The sequence below is a fragment of the Oryctolagus cuniculus genome, chromosome 20 (assembly GCF_964237555.1).
Source record: "Oryctolagus cuniculus chromosome 20, mOryCun1.1, whole genome shotgun sequence".
In the NCBI taxonomy this organism is placed as follows: domain Eukaryota; kingdom Metazoa; phylum Chordata; class Mammalia; order Lagomorpha; family Leporidae; genus Oryctolagus; species Oryctolagus cuniculus.
Genome location: NC_091451.1, coordinates 17,520,395 through 17,540,738, shown reverse-complemented (window position 1 = coordinate 17,540,738; position 20,344 = coordinate 17,520,395). Strand labels below are relative to the sequence as shown.

Below are 20,344 nucleotides of genomic sequence, written 5' to 3'. Positions count from 1 at the left end.
AGATTGATTTGATGGGAATTGCATGATTTTCATGTTAATCTTTGCATTTTTAGGAACATCAGGATATTATCCAATACCAATTATTTGGTTACCTAAAGAAAGAAATGATACTCTTTAAGTAGACATGCAGAAACCTAGAAACCAATTCAGGTCTTCCATGTCGGTGGCCAGGACCCAAGTACCTGAGCCATCACCTGCTGCCTCCTAGGGTGTGCATTAGCAGGAAGCTGAACTGAAGGGCAGCAGCTAGGCACTCCAATAAAGAATGCAGGCGTCCAAGCAGCACGTTGACTGCTATGCCAAATGCTCGCCTCTTTTACTTCTTCTAACTCTCCCTCCAGAGTAACAACTTGATTACAAAGGGCTTTTGTCATGTTTCATATTACAGCAAACATGAAATAAAAACTGTGTATAATAGTGGTACAATAATTACTTGCTTAACTGAATTAACTTTTAATAAATCCATCAAAATTATTTAATAAATCCATCAAAATTATTTTGAATAAAAACAAGTAGTACAAGAGGCAGAGTATCACTTCTTGCAACTACAAAAGCTTTACAAGTTCCAGCAGAACTCACCTAAAAATCCCCATACAAAGGCAGTCGTTAAATGCTATCTTGTCAGCTTCTCCAAGAATTTATTTCCCAAGTGAATGGAAAAACACACAGGTCAGTAGCAGAAAAGAATAGTTACAGGATTTTTAAAGGGCTCCCTGAGAACAGTTCAGAAATCCATTCACTTTTGAGCCACCATTTATGATTTAACTCACTGAAAGCTCATCCCAAGTACCAATGGGGCCACTGTTATTAGGAAAGCTACTACCGGCAGAACACAGGGCTGGCCACGTCAGAGACAAGCAACCATTCAGGAAACGCTGCCCCCCACCCCCCACGCTTCCTTCATCTGCTCCCTGGAGACCAAGGCTTATGTTGTACAGATGTAAGCAGTAACTACTCAAGCCTACAGCACTCTTCTCTGCTTTGTCTTATTCAAAAACCTTTTCCAAAAAGACACAATCAAACCTTCCTCCCAGGAGTATGCAAATCTCCAGAATACAACATACTGGACTTCCCCACATGGAGGACTTCACCCACCATGCGGTCTGAATTTTGCACAGTGCACAGACAAGTACAACTGCCTTTTCTATATAAAATACATTTACAGAAGAACATTAAAGCCCAAGCTTTAAAGTACAGCACCATCACTAATAGTTACCCAAGCCCTCTGACAAACAACAGTGCAACATGAAGAACTGACAAATGCAAGCTTCCCGCCCTATGACCCACAGCTTGCAAAATCTGCGTCTTCAAAAGCGCTCTGCCCACCTATCTTTAGGGCAAGCAGATGCAGCAGGAGTTGGGCTGAACTCTACACAACTGCTACCCCAACCTCCATCTGTATCCACTCAGCTCAAGTTCACTCTTCTGTATTTTTTGATTGCCTGCCTTGGCCTTTTGCTCAAGTCTGCTCCCATTAGCAAATTTAAAATTCATTTGACAATTCAGAAAGTGGGACTACAATATGATACTATTACAGAGAATCTCATATACACAAATCCAGGGCGAAAAAGTAAGTATTTTAAAACAGTAGTTTAAAATAAGGCACTCCTCCAGAGACAACATGATTCAAACTGCTATCACCATTGTCCCTAGAATGAGTTAACAAGTGGAACTTTTCTATTTGATGTGAGACTTTGTTCTCTTTTCTTATATCTAGAAAACATAAAGAAAATAATTTAGTGATAAAAACTTGTGCCTAAAGAAGAGAGAAGACACACAGCAGCCTTCAAAAATGAGGAATGGTCACAAGACAGTTCTGTAGGCCATAAAGACCTTTGCTAGGCCAAAGGATTTCATATAATTTTCATTTTTAAGAACAAAGAAGAGAGCTTTAAATAATAAATAAGTTCAATGAAATAATTCTAAAGTGACCTCAGGGCATGCCAAACTCAATTCAAATTATTCACAGCCAAAGATAAAAAGAAGACTCTATAATCATCCCTTTGCTACTATACATTTTTAATATTTTTATATTACATATAGTCAGCATTTGGATAATAAAATCTTGCCCAACATTTATCTTATTTCACTTTTTTTGGTCCTTGGTGCCACTAAAATCTCCATTAGGCTCACCAACACAACCTAAAGTCTTTTTAGTACACACGTGAGTTATTTTCTTCTTGGAGTTAACATATTCAAAGTTCTATTTTTATTTAATCTATTGTCCTTGTCACTTGACTCTGTTTAAAGAAGAAACTGTACTGGACGTAAATAGATATTCCCTCATGTTCTAAGGAAGACATCCTTTGCAGAACAGTGAAGACAAAAGAGGTGGGGCACAACTCAGGACACAAGAATCAGGTCGCAATTCTACAGGCTGGCAGCTGGCCAGGAAGAAATGCTTTCCAGGCTTTCGTTTTTGAAATGACCCCACCATCTGGTAGTCATTCCATCATCTCGCTGGCCACAGTAAGACTACATGATTATTTAGTTTCTTGCCACTACCACCCCTAACACCAAAAAAGATCCCGGGAGAATGTGTCATGCGTTTCTGTTTTCCCTCTTCTCTTCACACCTATTGAGTGGTTGGAATACCTTTACTTTACTGTGCTACACTTGCATGCCATTAGTCAAATAAGTAAATGTTATCAATGTGAATCTTTTACATTTTCAGAGAAAGAAAGAAATGGGGAATATTTTTAAATTTTGTCAGTTTTCTCCCATTAAAAGCATAAAGCTGAAAGGCAAATAACCAAACTGAATTAGTAGAAAAGTTTAAATATCTTACCTACATATGTGAATACAACTGCCTATATAGGAAACGGAAAATCCAAAACAGAAATACAATACTTAAGAAAACTACTCAAATGTTTTAATACATAAAGAACATATATTAGAAGTAAAATGAAAAAATAAATAAATAAAAAGGGAGGAGAAGAGAGGGTAGAACCGGGGGGGGAGGGGGGAGTGGGAAGTATCATTACATTCTTAAAACTGTATACATGGGGGTGGTCATTGTGGCGCAGCAGGTAGCCATCACCTGCAACAATGGCATCCCATATGGGTGCCAGTAAAAGTCCTAGTTGCTCTACTTCAGATCCATCTCCCTGCTAATGGCCTAGGAAAAGCAGAAGAAAATGGTCCAAGTATTAGGGTTCCTATCACTCATGTGGGTGACCCACATGAAGCACCTGGCTCCTGGCTCAAGGGTTGCAGACACTTGGGGAAGGAACCAGTAGATGGAAGACCTCGCTCTCTCCCTCACTCTCTCTCTCTTCCTCTGTCTCTCCCTCTCTTTCAAATAAATAAATAAATCTTTTTAAAAAATGAAATTTATTCCCTTTAAGAAAGTTCATGAAAAATGCATATTATGAAAAAAGTATGCATGAAGATTTCAAAAATTTTGTATCAAAACAAGCTTATTTTTAATTCCATAAAAAAGTATTCGTTGCAGAATTCAAGTATTTTAATTACAAAATTTAAATTACAGTATTTAAATTGCAAAATCTAAAACAAGACTAAAAAAGGACATAATTCAGTCAGAGATCACTATCAATTCAGTGGCTGGGTATTTAGAAAGAATTTATAAATTTAAAAAAATTTTTAAGAATAAAGCACGTGGGGGCCGGCGCCATGACACAGTGGGTTGCCTGCGGCAATGGTTCTAGTCCCGGCTACTCCACTTCCAGTCCAGCTCTCTGCTATGGCCTGGGAAAGCAGTGGAAGATGGCCTGGGTCCTTGGGCTCCTGCACCCGAGTGGGAGGCCAGGAGAAGGCACCTGGCTCCTGGCATCAGCGCAGCTCCGGCCATTGCAGCCATTTGTGGAGTGAACCAATGGAAGGAAGACCTCTCTCTCTCTGTCTCTCCCTCTCACTGTCTGTAACTCTACCTCTCAAATAAAAAGAATAAAGCATGTGGTGCTGGCGCTATGGCGTAGCAGATAGAAGCACTGTCTGCAGTGCCGGCATCCCATATGAGCACTGGTTCGAGTCCCAGTTGCTCCACTTCCGATCCAGCTCTCTGCTACGGCATGGGAAAGCAGTAGAGGACGGCTTAAGTGCTTGGGCCACTGCACCCACATGGGAGACCATGAAGAAGATGCTGGCTCCTGGCTTCGGATCAGCCCAGCTCTGGTCATTGCGGCTAACTGGGGAGTGAACCAGCGGATGGAAGACCTCTCTCTCTCTTTCTCCTCTCTCTGTGTAACTCTGACTTTCAAATAAATAAATAAATCTTAAAAAAAAAAAAAGAAAAAGTAAAAGACTACAGCTTGCTGGGGCAGGCACTTGACCCAGCAGCTGAGACACTAATTAGGACACCGACATGCCATACAGAAGTGCCTGGTTGGATTCCTGCCTCCACTTCCTGCCCAGCTTTCCTGCTACTGCACACCCTGGGAGATAGCATGTGGTGTCTCAAGTCACCATGGCTCCCTGTTACCTGCAAGGGAGGCCCCTACTGAGTTCCAGGCTCCTGGCTTTGGCGTGGCCAGGCCCAGCTATTGTAGGCATTTGGGAAATGAATCAGCAGATGCCAAGATTTCTCTATTTCTCTTTCAAGCAAAATGAAGATAAATACAATTTTAAAAGAAGGTTTTTTACAAAAGAATAAGGTATGCTTTATTCAGTATTTATGTCCTAGAAAAATGCAGTCAAAAAATAATAAAATTGAGGCCAGCGCTGTGGGGCAGTGGGTTAACACCCTGGCCTGAAGCACCAGCATCCCATGTGGGCTCCAGTTCTAGTCCCAGCTGCTCCTCTTCCGATCCAGCTCTCTGCTATGGCCTGGGATAGCAGTGGAAGATGGCCCAAGTCCTTGGGCCTCTGCACTCACACGGGAGACCCGGGAGAAGCTCTTGGCTCCTGGCTTCGGATCGGCACATCTCCAGCCATTGCGGCCATCTGGAGAGTGAACCAGCGGAATGGAAGACCTCTCTGTCTCTACCTCTCTCTGTAACTCATCCAAATAATCACATATCTATTTGATGTGAAACTTTGTTCTCTTTTCTTATACCTAGAAAACATAAAGAAAATAATTTAGTGATAAAAACTTGTGCCTAAAGAAGAGAGAAGGCACACAGCAGCCTTCAAAAATGAGGAATGGTCACAACACAGTTCTGTAGGCTATAAAATAAATCTTTAAAAATAAATAAATAAATAATAAAGTTGACAAATTTACTAAAATACTCAGAACAATTTAAGGTTTTGGAGTCTTTTCTTGATCTTTATAGGCTTTTGCTTTAGGTACTCCTCAAGCAGAGAGCATCCAGGAAAGCCAAGCTGCTCCAGGGAGGCCTGCCTCCTCTGCTGCCTGCGCATATCCCAGTACGCAGTGGGGACTCGACCCTGATCTACCACCTGCACACCTTCCCTGGCTCACAGCCTCAGCTATCACTGCCATTCCAAGAAATGACTTCAGTGCCCAGGGGGCTAGTAAACTAGAGGACACTTCAAAAGACAAGGCGGAGCTGCTGTGACATCAGAAAGTGCGTGCTCTCATGGAACTATCTGGATCCTAAGGTCCTAGCTAAGAACCATCATATTCAAGTCTATCAGATAGCAGACATCCTTCTTTAAAAGTGTTTGATATACCGTAGGACACACTGGGACAGCACTGAAGGTGCATATGATCCCTCTAACACACAAGTATTCAGGAGGGAAAAAAAGTTCATCTTGAAAACAACTACGAAAATGGAGGTGAAAACCAGCGGGCGCTCAGTAACATGCACCAACTTCTCCCTCCTCTTGCAGCAGCAGCTGCCTCACGCAGCTATCTCGAGGACTGCTCACTTCCCCACTGAGCAACTCCTGATGGACCTCAAAGACGGCTCTACAGTTGTGTTGCTTCACACACACACATACACACACCTGCGCTCTTCAAATGGCTAAAAATTATAAAAATCTAAAAATTTTACTTGAAAGCCAACTTGGATTCCATTCTTTAAAGAATGATGCTGGAGGCCGGCGCCGCGGCTCACTAGGCTAATCCTCCGCCTTGCGGCACCGGCACACCGGGTTCTAGTCCTGGTCAGGGCGCTGGATTCTGTCCCAGCTGCCCCTCTTCCAGGCCAGCTCTCTGCTGTGGCCAGGGAGTGCAGTGGAGGATGGCCCAAGTCCTTGGGCCCTGCACCCCATGGGAGACCAGGAGAAGCACCTGGCTCCTGCCATCGGATCAGCGCGGTGTGCCAGCCGCAGCGTGCCGGCCGCGGCGGCCATTGGAGGGTGAACCAACGGCAAAAAGGAAGACCTTTCTCTCTGTCTCTCTCTCACACTATCCACTCTGCCTGTCCAAAAATAAAATAAAATTAAAAAAAATGATGCTAGAAATGCTCAAATAAATGCAGCCAGGAAAGAATCCTAATGTACTTTAAAAACATTTTCCGAGATAATCATTCCCCAATTTCTCTTACTGAAATTCAAGGAAAGGTCAGAAATAAAAAGCCACTTTGAAAGCAGTGCTCCAATTACCCAGCAGGCTTCAGAAAAGAAGCCATAAGCTCTGTACAAAGGTTTATGGAGGGGAGATGCTCAGATAACCTTGACTGTCCTTTATAGGATGCAGACCTCCAGAAGAGCTGACTCCTTAGGCAATTTTCTCCTGCCAATGCAGCAGATAAGGAAAATCCCAAAGTCTTTGTTTCAGCATCTGGCTGAGATCAAGGTTAAGTTAAAAGTAACAAAACCAGAGACCTATGCAACCCTAGACCTCTAGTGTTATCTGCATTTTAGAACTTAACATATTGCAGGATTTTCGCCCTGTAGAAAAATGTCCCCTTCAATCTAAATTAAGCTGCTATTTTTCTCAATAAGAGAGAGCCCTTTTACAGTTGATTCAAATGTCTGAGAAATGTTCACTAAAATCTTAGGACAGTCCTAGAACAGAACTCTATTTCTGCCTAGGAGTAATCAAGTTCAACTGCTGTAAGATAAACAGTAATACAACTTCAGCAAATGTCAGTCAAAGTTAATCATTCAAACATCTCTTCACAGGTTGGCTTAAACCTGGCATTCCAAATTATGCAGCAATACCTAAGAATTAGCACGATTCTTGGTTGGGACATGGGCTGAAGTATTAATTTCCATAAGATTTTTTTAAAACACAGAAGAATTTTTAACACTTTATCATGGAATAAACAGATAGCAGAAAACATGCTTCTTAAGTGGCCAGAAAAAGAACTGAACTATTTTATCCATAAAGACGCCACTATTGAATGCAAAAATCAACCACAAAAACTAAACAAGCCTTTCCTATCTTCTTTTCCATTTCTGCCTCTCTGTAATAAAACAAAAAGGGAAAGCCAATCGGAAGAAATACAGCACTCACATTGGGGAAAAAAAATCTAATTCAGCTAAAAACAGCAGGTCTTATAAGAATCAGAGTTTGAGTGATATTCCCCTCTGTTATTAATCCACCAACTCACCTTATCACACTTCAAAGTTTGCAGTCAGTCTTGCTTTTGAAGTCCAACATGAGGTAATCTCTCAAACCTAAATAAAAATAATCATGAACTTTAGTGTATGAGTTGTTTTCAATTTTTGAAAAGCACAAAATTGTAGTTCGTATAAATAATGACAAAAGATCACTGCCATAAATCAAATTATAAAACTTTACTTCCAAAACCCTTTAATGCATAATTTCTTTATGTGCATTTCAATACATATTTAAATTTAAGTCAACCAACAACTGTTCCCCAGTAAACATCAGATTTTTAAACTGGATATTCAATCTTTAGGGAGACTGCTGTTCCAGGACCTATCCCTATCCCCTACCCATCCCGCCCCATAATCTGTTCAAGAAGTGTGGGGAGGACCCTAGGAGCCTGGATAAAGCCCCCACAAAGTGGCTGATGTGCTTGGTCCTTCGCCTGCCTCCAGAACCATTACTGCAAGGCAGTCCTCAACAGGGGGAGATTCTATCCACCCAGGAACTCTGCCAAGGTCTGCAGTCATTTCTGCTGTCACAGTTGGGAAGGGGATATGCTCTGGGCATCTAAGGGTAGAAGCCAGTGACACTGCAAAATAGCAACACTTGGGACAGCACCCAACAACAAGCAATTACCCAGCCCAAAACAATAGCAGTGGTGAGACCCAGAAACCCTGTTCCAAAGCAACCAGACATTCTAATTAGACAGAAATCTCACTGATTCTCACACGGTCTACTTCAGAGAGCGAACAGGCTCCCATCACAGTCAAGAAGTGTTTTCCTATCAACACCAAGTTTCTTAAAGATCAAAGGCACATACCCATCAGTAATGATTTGGAGTATCTATATCTATTTCTAAAAATATTAAAATAAATCACACGGCACGTGTCCAGAGGAGCTTCCAAGAAATTAATTCCTTAACGTTTGCTGAGGTTAAACACTGTTTGACACTACAGTAATTGTCAAGCCTTGTTGCCAGTCATCTGAAATGGAGGCTGAGAAGATTAAGAATCACCGGAACTCAAGTTTCTCTCACAGCTACTTGAGGTTCCTGTTGAAGACAACAGACGAAGCTCCTCTTCTCAGCCTGTCACCCAGTGCCTTAGGATTCCCGTCTTTTATTCAGCCAAATACAAAGGCACTTCGAAAGGTGCTTGAACTACATTCAAAACCCGACTTGCCAAGGCCTATTATGTTCCTGCACTATGACCGGAGAGTACTCAAGAAAGTCCATGGGAAAACAGAATTCAAACTTTATTTTAGTGCAAAAATTTTTTTAAATTTATGCATAGATTTTTCATAATACAAATTTTCTATGAATGTTTTGAAGACTCTGAAGGAAGATATGTAGTTTCAGAATAAAACTACATGGGAAAGAAATCTGTCCATGATATTCTGAGAGTCAGACATCCCAGCCAACAAAACATGCAGCTTTTAGACGATGTGCCTACAGACTACACCCACAGAATGGGTGAAGAAATTTGTAATGTTCAAAATACATGCCTTGGGTTTTTTTTAATATTAATTAATGAGCTATAACTAGTTAATTAGTCAAAGAAGGCATGCCTGGCAGCTGATCTGCACTTGTAATCCTCTTAGGTACATGAATAAGCATGCAAATATTAAACTCAAGTAAAAGGATAGGAGTTATGAACACATTTAGATTGCATCAGAATGACTCTATTCTAATTGGGCAAGATTTCCATATGTGGCTAATTGGTTAATTCAAATTAAACTCTGTTTTCTCCTCTGAATCCTCGGTGGTATACAGCAACTGCCCAAATCAGACTCTATCACACACAACTACCCCGGGAAGCAAGAGGATCTAGGGCAGGAAATAGAGAGGCGCAGGCGGCGGAGGCAGGTCTCTAACCTGGAATTCCCACCCTCGCCTCTGGGACCTTCCCTGAAAGCTGTGCCTACAACAAATGGTGATGGAAAAATCAGCTGAGCCTACTGCCCCTTCAACAAGAGAAAGATGACAACCAGGGGGGAGAGCTCTCATCTAGAGCCCCAGCAATGACCCCGCCAAAGACGACTTCCTGATATCCACCCGGGGCTCCAAGACAGGAAGGCCCACAAGCACCACCGTTCCTAGATTTGAATGGGCCTTCAAATGAAAACTTAAAATTTCAAAACACTTCATTCTGCCCATGCGCCCCAGGCAGTGAAATATATTCTGTTCCAAAAAAAAAAAGGCTGCTCAATTTCCTGTCAAACAGGGAGAAGGCTGTCTACACCATGAGGGCACCCTGAAAACAACACAATGCAGAAAAAAGCTGTGTGTGGGCGTGTACTGAGTGCCATCTATCCACACCTCTGGGCTTCCAAAAGCTCTTTTCCTCCACCATTCACATCAGCGTAGCTGTTAAGAAGTCTGTCTCCCGCCCTGAGGTGGAGTTAGTCCCACCACAGAAAGGTATGGCGTGGGGCTCATGCATTGTCTTTAACCCATGATTCTCTGTGCCAAAGGAAAGCACAGGTTCCACCACACAGACAATTCTCACCTGCTGTTCTCATACACAGAAGGCAGCTCTGACCACAAGCCTTCTCCCCACTCCTCAGACAGGCTGCACAAATGTCTGGGTTAGGCCCAGTTTGTTCCTAATATGTTTCGTCCTAATCGCCTGAAGCTAACCATTCCCACACACAAACATGAGCTGACCAAATTATGATTTGGTCATAATTATACAGCATTCCATCCACCAATTTCCCCTAACCCTGCTTATACTTTCTGAAAAGTCTGAATTCTAAGCCATCAATCAGCCCAAGTACAGGAAGTAAACTAAAAGCCTACTGAAACATACTAAATACCGTGTAGACACAGTGTGGTGAGAAAAAGCTCACCAGTGAACCGTGAGGAATAGAATGCACAAAGTCACAATTAAATACAGCGCCATCACTGAATTGCAGAACAGCAAAGTGCCCGATTTTTGTAAACCACACATGCTATTCAAAGAAGCAGTTTGTCACAGAGGCAAAACACAGATGAAGGAAAGACATCATGAGCACAGAAAGAGCCTATTAGCAAGAGGAGCACAAATACTTTAAAGACATGGGGTGGGCGTTCGGATTAGTGGTTCACCCATCAGGATGCACAGGTCCCACAAAGAAGGGCCTGGGTGTGGGTCCCAGTTCCTGAGGCCCTCAGCTTCCTGCTAATGCAGATCTCAAGAGGGATCAGTAATGGCTCAAGCAACTGCACCCCTGCCACCCATGGCGGGAGACCTGTATTGAGTTCCCAGCTCCAAGCTTTGAGGCCACCAACCCAGCCTGCTGCAGGCATTTGGGTAGCAAACTGGCAGATGGGAGCATGCTCACTGGTGTGTATTTGCTGACTCTCTCTAATAAAAAATAAAAACCAGCGTACAGAAGAGCAATCAAGATTTAACAGGAAGCCACACTGGTAAGACAGCTGCAAGACAGGACAGTCCACAAAGGAAAATTTCTTTAACATCACCAACTTTTTTTAAGATTTACTTATTTGAAAGGCAGTGACAGGGAGAGATGTTCCATCTACTGGTACACTATCGAAATAGCTGTAACAACAGGGGCTGGGCAAGGCTGAAGCCAGGACTCTAGAACTCCATCTGGGTCTCCCGCATGGGTGGCAGGTGCTCAAATACCTGGGCCATCTTCCGCTGCTTCCCCAGGTGCATTAGCAGCAAGCTGGATCAGAAACGGACAGCCCGGACTTAAACAGGTGCTCTGAGATATGGGATACCAGCATCTCAGGCAGCAGCTTATCCTGCTGTGTCACAACAACACTGGCCCCAAGTCATCAATTCTGGCCACCTCGTTTAGCAAGAGGGGTTGTTTTATTTTATTTTAACAACCAAGTCAACTTTTCACCCGAATACTTGGGAGTAAACAGCAAATATGATGGATGGCTTGTTGCACCAAGTTTAGTGATTTCTATAGACAAAGGTATTCTTTCTTAAAATTAAAATAATGACTGTCAAAATCCAGAAATTAACACTAATGGTATCACCATCTGCTTCAGAGACCTTTCTTGAATTCCTCCCAGTATTGTGCATTTTAGTGAAAGTTCCAGTCCAGGATGTCACATTGCACTTGGTTTTCATATGTCATTAGTCTACTTCAATCTGGAAGAACTCCTCAGATTTCCATGAATTTTCATAATGTTGACAATTCTGAAGATATCAGGCCAATTTTGTAAAATGTTCCTTAATTTTGGTTTGTCTAATGTTTCCTTAGGATTAGATTCAAGTTGCAAATTTCCAGTAGGAATATCATAGAACTAAATGTTCCTGTTACTACATCCTATAGGCAGTACACTATTTCTAAATTTTTCTCTGGTAATGTTCATTTGCATCACTTGATTCTGCTGGTGTAGGCCACAATTCCCCATACACAGTTAGTCCTTCTCCCGTTGTACTAAGTATTGTGCAGGGTGACATTTTAAAACTACAGAAATACCCTATTACTCAACGAACTTTCACCCAGACCTTTTAGTATCCATTGATACTTCTTGCCCAGATAAAATTATTCTTTGATGGCTGCCATAAAGAAACTTTTCTATTCCAATAATGCTTGCCATTTTAGAAGGAAAATGGCATTTAGAAACTGTGATCTGGGGGGCTGGCATTGTGGTGCTGTGGGTTAAGCCACCACCTGCCACAGCAGCATTCAACAGCACAGTACTGCTCTAAGTCCCAGCCGTTCTACTTCTGATCCATCTCCCAGCTACTGCACCTGGGAGAGCAGCAGGTGATGGCACAAGCACCTGGGCCCCTGCCACTCACGTGGGAGAGCCGGCTGGAGTTCCAGGCTGGCTTTGGCCTGTCTCAGCCCTGATTGTTGGGACCATTTAGGGAGTGAGTCCACAGATGTGAACCAGCAGATGGGAGTGCATTCTCTGCCCTCTTTCTCTCTTTGTCACTCTGCCTTTCAAATAAATAAAATACGACTTAAAAGAAAAAAAGAAATTCCTGCCTGCGTGTTCAATTCTAGTTTCCTGCTAATATGCACCCTTGAAGGCAGTAGGTAAATACTTGTGTCCCTGTCACCCATACGGAAGACCTGAATGGAGTTACAGGCTCCGGGTTTCGGTGAGCCCTAGCCCTAGTTGTTAATGGCATTTGGGGGGTGAGGCAGCAGACAGAAGATATCACTCACTAGCTTGCTCTCTCTGTTTGTCTTTCAAATAAAGTGAAAATAAATGAAAACTTTTTAAACTATGAAAAACTGTATTCTAACTGCATTTTTGGCTGAAATAGTGCCAGAGTCCATTAAAACTATTAATTAGCAACTCATGGCACCTGGAAAAGTCTCAGGCTTGGCTCTGCTGATTTTGTAAATTAAGTTCACCCTTTCTAACACTATCTTTAAACTAGTATTAAGTTCTGCCATTGCTAGTGGAATATAATCAAAATTTTAAGCCCAGCCCTTCCCTGTCTCCCTCTAACTAACTAACTAAATAAACCTGCTAAACCCCATCTTCCTCTTCTGTCAACCTTTTCTTTCCAAAAAAGGAAAATTCTAGACCCAAGCCACACAAAGAAATACCACAAAAGAAATAAAGGACATGTACATGATGATTCAAAAACTAAACTACAACAATTGCCAAAATACCATGTTGTATCCTAACATGACCCACAGTGTAGCAAGGTTAAGATATGTAAAATCATCCTCTGAACACAAAAAGCACATTTTTCTGGTCCCAAGAATAGTAGTTAATGATTTTAATGGACTTATGACAGTATTTCAACCAGAATGCAGTGTCACAAGGAAAAATAAATCATACTAGATAACAAAAGAAGGGACTGAACAAACACGCAGGACAAGGTTCTGTGGATTTTTTCCTAAAACTTTTTATACTTAATAAAAAGTCATCAGATGCTAATGAAATCAGCATCTGGCATTAGAAAGACAAGTTATCCTCAAGAATACATGAACAAAAACGACAAACCGAGCAGATTAACCCATAGGCACTTCTTTTTTTATTCTCCTGCATCAAGGTTAAACTATCAAAAACACAACTAGTAATTATCAACCAAAAATTATGGGAGAATATACCAGCTCCAAAAACAAAATTAAGATCTAGAAAAAAATGTATTACTTTGACCTTGAAAAAGGGAAAACCTTAAAACACACTGAAGAGTTTCTTCATAAATTCCTACCTAATGAATTTGGGTAAAAATCAATCTGGCTCTTTTTTTTTTTTTTTTTTTTTTTTTTTTTTTTTTTTTTTTTTTTTTTTTTTTTTGACAGGCAGAGTGGACAGTGAGAGAGAGACAGAGAGAAAGGTCTTCCTTTGCCGCTGGTTCACCCTCCAATGGCCGCCGCTGCAGCCGGCGCACCGCGCTGATCCTGGCAGGAGCCAGGAGCCAGGTGCTTTTCCTGGTCTCCCATGGGGTGCAGGGCCCAAGCACCTGGGCCATCCTCCACTGCACTCCCTGGCCATAGCAGAGAGCTGGCCTGGAAGAGGGGCAACCGGGACAGAATCCGGCGCCCCAACCGGGACTAGAACCCGGTGTGCCGGCGCCGCAAGGTGGAGGATTAGCCTATTGAGCCACGGCGCCGGCTCAATCTGGCTCTTTAAAAGGTCAATCCTCCAATGCTCACCTCACTTACTGTTGCTGAGGTAACTAACTACTGCGCAAGGCTTCGTTTCTCAGCTTTAATAGGTTTGAGAACTCATGAAGACACAAAAAAGCATTCTTCTGAGAGAGGCACGTACCAGCGGTTCTCTGAGCTCCATTTGTTAAGATTATTTCTTAGTTCTCCTTTTACTGCAAGTCTAAGCATAAACTTTCTACACAGAGTCAGCAAATGAAGTGGCTACAAAAAGGCAGAAGTAGTGATAAAGAGAAGACAGTTCCGCTCCTGTAATCATTAAGTCCCTAACAATGTGTATACTAGAAGCTAAATGGATTTATTATCTTCATCATAAGGCTTTTCCCTGTCAGCAGAAGTCACCTTTAGCTATTCAGTTGCTCAAACCAAAAATCCTGGATTCATTTTCCAATCCTTCCTTAATATCCCTCCTTCCATTCCATCAAGAACTACAAATTCTACCTCCTGAAGACCACTCGGAATCTTTTCTTTCTCACCTCTATCCACTATCACTATCTTGGTCCAAGCCACTATTGTCTCTCAAATGGACAACAAATCTAGATTCCCCTGTAATCTACTTTCTACTCATCATTTTCCACAGAACAATCACAGTGTCTGTGTGTGTGCTTTGACTGACTGATCTGCGAGGCAGAGAGAGGCATTTCCCATCCACTGGTTTACTCCCCAGAAGCAGCAACAATCAGTGCTGGGCCAGGCTACAGTTAAGAACAAGGAACTCAATCCAGACCTCCCTCCCGCGTGCTTGGTAGGATCCCAGTTACAGGAGCCACCACTGCTGCTTCCCAAGCTCTACATTAGCCAGAGTTTGCATCAGGGATCAAACCCAGGCACTCTGACGGGGGACACAATGACGCCCTGATGACGTGCAAACTGCCCAGCACAGACTCACTTTTTAAAAGGTTAAACTACATGTTATTATTCCCCTTATCAAAGCCCTCCAATGGCTTCCTATGTCCTTAGATGTCAAGAAGGATATAAAGCTTTATCTTACTCATAAGCTAACAAGTTAGTCTGCCACAGTTAAACAGATGCTAGCAGAAGAGAAGAGACTTTTGGGTCAGAGAAACAAGACTTCATTACACTGCCAAAGTAGCTGCATTCTTTGGTGCCAGCACTCTATTCCCACCAGGTGACAAAGGGAACCAGACGTGCTGTGTTACCGCACAGGGACTCTTAGCTTAATGAGCAGCAAGCCTGCCTGACCTTTCCCCTAGAAGGAGACATTGCCATTTTCCTACTCTTTACTTGGGAGGGAGACACTTTCTTCAAGGCTGTTCACTGAACAAACCAGCCCTGAAAACAGTCCAGGCTAAAGAGGGTCAATGTGGAAACACAAAAGGATATGGAGAACCGCCTCCCAACATCCAAATAAAAGCCTTAACGCCTCCCACACCATTTGCTCCTTTCTCCTCAGTTTTGTGGGAATCTCTGTCTCCCCACTCGACTGTGCTCCAACTCCACCAACCACTATGGTGTCCTCTAATAAGCCAAGCTCTTTCCTACCTCGGGGCCTTTGCCTAGGCCAGGGCTTTTGTCTGACATGTTCCTTACCCAGCTCAGACATCACTTTCTCAGAAAAACTTTTCACGGGTCAATCTATGTAAGACTCTAGCCTCAGTCCGTCACTCACTCATTCATGTAATAAACATTGAATGATCTCCTAACTATATACCTACAATTTTACTGTTAAGTAAGTGCTCATTTACTCATTTCCTCGTCTTCCTGGAGGATAGACCCTGTCTTTTCATCCATTCCCAAAAGCTTAGAGTTTCAAATTGTGCCCTCAATAAAATTGTTGACTGAATGAATATAATTGTAATACCAAAGATCAAAATATTTTCAGGTCAGTATGGGAACTGCAGCATGGCACTGCATAAAAAGCGTGGGCTTAGGAGTTAGACGTCCTAAATCTGAACCCCAGACATAGTGGTCTCCAAGCCATTCTACAAGTTCTTGGGAAAATCGTTGCCCTGGTGACTCACAAGATTATTGTGGAGCCCAAATAAGAGAATTTAAATGGAAGCCCTTGCAATATTAAATATCATCCAAAACCTGTAACAGATTGATAGCTAATCTCTTCAGATATTCATTCAACAAGGACACAAGAGCCCACACTAGGAGGCTGGCCCTGTCAAAGAAACTTAAAATAAAAATTCATGACTTAAAATGAAATTAGAAAACAGTCCATTCTTCAAACACCTCAAGGGAAAGAACACTTTCTCTGTTCTAAATAGCATTCAAAAAGGCTTCAAAACATTTCAAATAAAAGGTGAGTTGCTTTTACCTGCTTCTGATCCTAGAATATTCAAAGAATGCTTTGTCATTATATATATATATTTTTTCTTTCTTTCTTTCTTTCTTTCTTTCTTTCTTTCTTTCTTTCTTTCTTTCTTTCTTTCTTTCTTTCTTTCTTTCTTTCTTTTTTTTTTGGACAGGCAGAGTGGACAGAGAGAGAGAGACAGAGAGAAAGGTCTTCCTTTTGCCATTGGTTCACCCTCCAATGGCCGCTGCGGCCAGCGTATCGCACTGATCTAAAGCCAGGAGCCAGGTGCTTTTCCTGGTCTCCCATGCGGGTGCAGGGCCCGAAGACCTGGGCCATCCTCCACTGCACTCCCAGGCCATAGCAGAGAGCTGGCCTGGAAGAGGGGCAACCGGGACAGAATCAGGTGCCCTGACCGGGCTAGAACCCAGTGTGCCGGCGCCGCAGGCGGAGGATTAGCCTAGTGAGCCGCCGCGCCGGCCTGTCATTATATATTTTAAAACAATTCACTCAAATGTAAATTTAGAAAACTTTAAGACTACAACTAGGGCCAGTGCTGCGGCACACAGGGTTAAAGCCGCTGCCTGCAGTGCTGGCATCCCATATGAACACCGGTTCGAGTCCCAGCTGCTCCATTTCCGATCCAGCTCTTTGCTATGGCCTGGGAAAGCAGTAGAACATGGCCCAGGTTCTTGGGTCCCTGCACGCATGTGGGAGACCCAGAAGAAGCTCCTGGCTCCTGGTTTCAGATCAGCTCAGCTTTGGCTGTTGTGGCCATTTGGGGAGTGAATGTGTGGTTGGAAGACCTCTCTCTTTCTTTCTCTCTCTCTCTTTTACCTTTCTCCATAACTCTTTCAAATAAATAAATCTTTAAAAAAAAAAAAAAGACTACAGCTGCAAGGGCCAGCCCCGTGGTGTAATGGGTTAAGCTGCAGCCTGTGATGATGCCATGGATGTCAGTTCCAGGCAGCTGCTCCACTTCAGACCCAGTTCCCTTCTACTACACTTGAGAAAGCAGAGGAAGAAGGCCCAAATCCTCGGGCCCCTGCACCCATGTGGGAAGCTTGGATGAAGCTCCTGGCTCCTGACTTCAGCCTGGCCCAGCCGCAGCCATTACAGCCATTTGAGGAGTGAATCAGCAGTTAAAAGCACTCTCTCTAATTCTGCCTTTCAAATAAATATTTTAAAAAAATTACAGCTGTACTCCTGAAAGCAATATGCAAACAGAAATTTTTTAGCCTTCTGGCAAGTAATGAATTGATTAATTTTGTGTCCTTATTGTAAATGAAACCAAAATGTGGTCTCGTGTGTGTGTGTGTGTGTGTGTGTGCGCGCGCGCTTCACCCTAGGTTATAAAGAGCAGCTTGAGAGATGAGCACCAGGTGGCCAACAGCAGGAAATACAGCAAGACAGGGAACTGAGAGCAGACGCACAGCCACCAGCGGGCAAGCACAGCATCCACGTGCTGCACAACAAGCCGTGTGGCCGGCTTGAGTGCACCACACTCACCTTCTGGAACCTGAGTAAGATCATGCGGCATTTCACTCAAAGGCACACTGCTTCTGCCACAAGTAATGACGATGAAATACAAGCCGACAGAAACAACCGACTAGGCAACATTCATTTTTAAAAATGGGATGTACAAAACAGAATGGTTAAGATTCCTTTTCAAACTAAATATATAAATATAAACAACTAATAGCAGGTACACCAGGCTAGCAAAAAGGAAGAGTAAAATAGACAGTGCCTCTATAAATGATTTAAAAATATCAAATTGAGGGAGAGAAGTGCAGGGGAACTCTGGGATGGACGCCACCGACTCACAGTGTGCGTGTGACAAACACTAATAGAGGCATGTGTTTGCATATATATTTATATTCAGCATCTTTCCATCACACGTGTGAGGGTCGCTCTAGATAAGCCTTATCAACATTATTTTTAAGATGGCCACCTATTCCAAATTTGGGGACACAGGAGGTACATAGCAGCAGTGCTCATACTCACTCCTCATTATCCACACATACTTTTACAATAGTCAGGACAAAGAAAAACTAGGCCATCTGCCAGCGTCCACCTTGGTATTCATGTAAATAGCCAAGTGTCTAAATCCATCTTCCAATTAAGCAGTTTCCCTTACACTTACAAAGAACAGTGATCGATCCCATTCGAGTACCTGGAGTCCACTAGGCACACAATATCCCATACCTTATATAACCAAATATACATTATTATCTTCACTTTATAAACGGGGATAAGCAAGAGTCAGTGAAGTTTTAAGCCTTGTCCAAGACCAAGATGTGATGGAACTGGACTTATATCCAAGATGATCCTAATCCAATATTTTTGCGATTTTTATACAAAGCTACATTGCATTTCAGTGGTAACAGCTAATATTCTCTGTGATCCCTGCACAATAGGAATGAACAAGCTTTATTCTTTTTTTCATCGAATCCCCTTAACACCCCTGCAAGGTGATTATTACTATACTTGTCTTTCATCTGTGAGAACCGACTCTGAATAGTTAAGGTAACTTGGCCAAGCTCACACAGCGAATTTATAATAAGACCAAGCAGGAATCCAGGCCCAAGTCTGTCTGATGCAAAGCTTATGCAGCTTCCATCTTATACTATCTAAAAGAATTATAATTTAGGCATTATTTATAAATTACTAGTTTACAGCTCACAATGCTACCTGAAAAGGCTTATAGCGAGCTATGTTGAAATATGTATCTTACAAATACTTCTCAAAAAAACTGGAAAATTTACAGTTAAAAAACTGATGACATGAGTGATAGAAATTAAAAAATTACCAGTGAACCTATTTTTCTAGTTTCTTCTATTGTAACTTACCATGTTTATTTTTCTTAGAAATCACTTGACATTTTATATCCTTAGTTATGTGTATTTGCCTTAATTAAATATAACTTTCATTAGAAATATTGGGTCAGAAGATGTTTAACCTCTCAGTTAAGACACCCACATCCCACACTGGAGTACCTAGCTTCAAGTCCCAGGTTCAGCTTCTTACTCCTGCTTCCTGCCAATGCAGGCCCTTGAGGGGAGTAGTGATGGCTCAAGTCACCAGACACAAGCCGCCCACATGGGTCACATGGTTTACACTCTGAACTCCTAATTTCTAGTTCCAGACATTTGGGTCTTTGGGTCTAGGTCTCTCTCCACGTTCCCTGCCCTCCTCCACGCCCACAAATAAGAATTTTAAAAATATATATTGGGTCAAATATGAGCACACTAATTAAGGAAAGTTTATGAAGAAAAATCTTTAAAAATTCACACAAAAATATTAAATTTGGGGTCAGTACTGTGGCACAGTGGGTTAAAGCCCCAGCCTGCAGGGCCAGGATCCCATATGGGCAGCCCCGGTTCAAGTCCTGGCTACTCTACTTCTGATCCAGCTCTCTGAGATGGCCTGGGAAAGCAGTAGAAAATGGCCCATGTCCTTGGCCCCTGCACCAGTGTGGGAGACCTGGAAAAAGCTCCTGGCTCCTGGCTTCAGATCAGCTCAGCTCTGGCCATTGAGGCCATTCTAAGGAGTGAACCAGTGGATGGAAGACTTCTCTCTCGCTCGCTCGCTCACTCTCTACCTCTTCTATGTAACTCTTTCAAATAAAGAAATCTTTTTTTAAAAAAAAGTTAAATTTTATTAGGGTTTTTTTTTTTTTTTTTTTTTTTGCTGTTTCTGGAACCCATTGAAACTAAATTTTTAATGTAAAACATGAAACAAGTTTAACATGATATCAGAGTTGAACAGGTGAACAACAAAGCAAAATATGCCATACAATTAAATAATGCAAATGTTAGATAACACCAGGGAAAAATAAATAGCTTTTTAAAATTATACTTTTTGAGGCCAGAGTTGTGGCGTAGCAGATTAAAACCACCGTTGGCAACACCAGTATCCCTTATGGTGGCTGGTTCAAGTGCCAGCTGCTCCACTGCTAATGTGCCTGGGAAAAGCAGCAGAGGATGGCCCATGCGCTTGGGTTCTTGCCACCCACATGGGAGACCTGAAAGAAGCTCCTGGTTCCTGGCTTTGGCCTGCCT

General features: G+C 42.4%; 2 protein-coding genes across 23 annotated transcripts in view; one reads left to right on the top strand and one right to left on the bottom strand.

Moving 5' to 3' along the window:
• Window positions 1–20,344, top strand: part of LOC108175891 (serine/threonine-protein kinase MARK2) — a 657,969-nt gene that overhangs the window by 389,162 nt on the left and 248,463 nt on the right. The gene's annotated exons all lie outside the window — the stretch shown is intronic.
• The window catches only part of SIPA1L1 (signal induced proliferation associated 1 like 1), a 429,087-nt gene that overhangs the window by 307,481 nt on the left and 101,262 nt on the right, over window positions 1–20,344 (bottom strand). For all 17 annotated transcript variants that reach the window (XM_051826282.2, XM_051826275.2, XM_051826274.2 and 14 more), the window contains one exon: window positions 7,422–7,488. The gene's annotated coding sequence lies outside the window, so the exon portion shown is untranslated. The remainder of the gene's footprint in view (window positions 1–7,421; window positions 7,489–20,344) is intronic.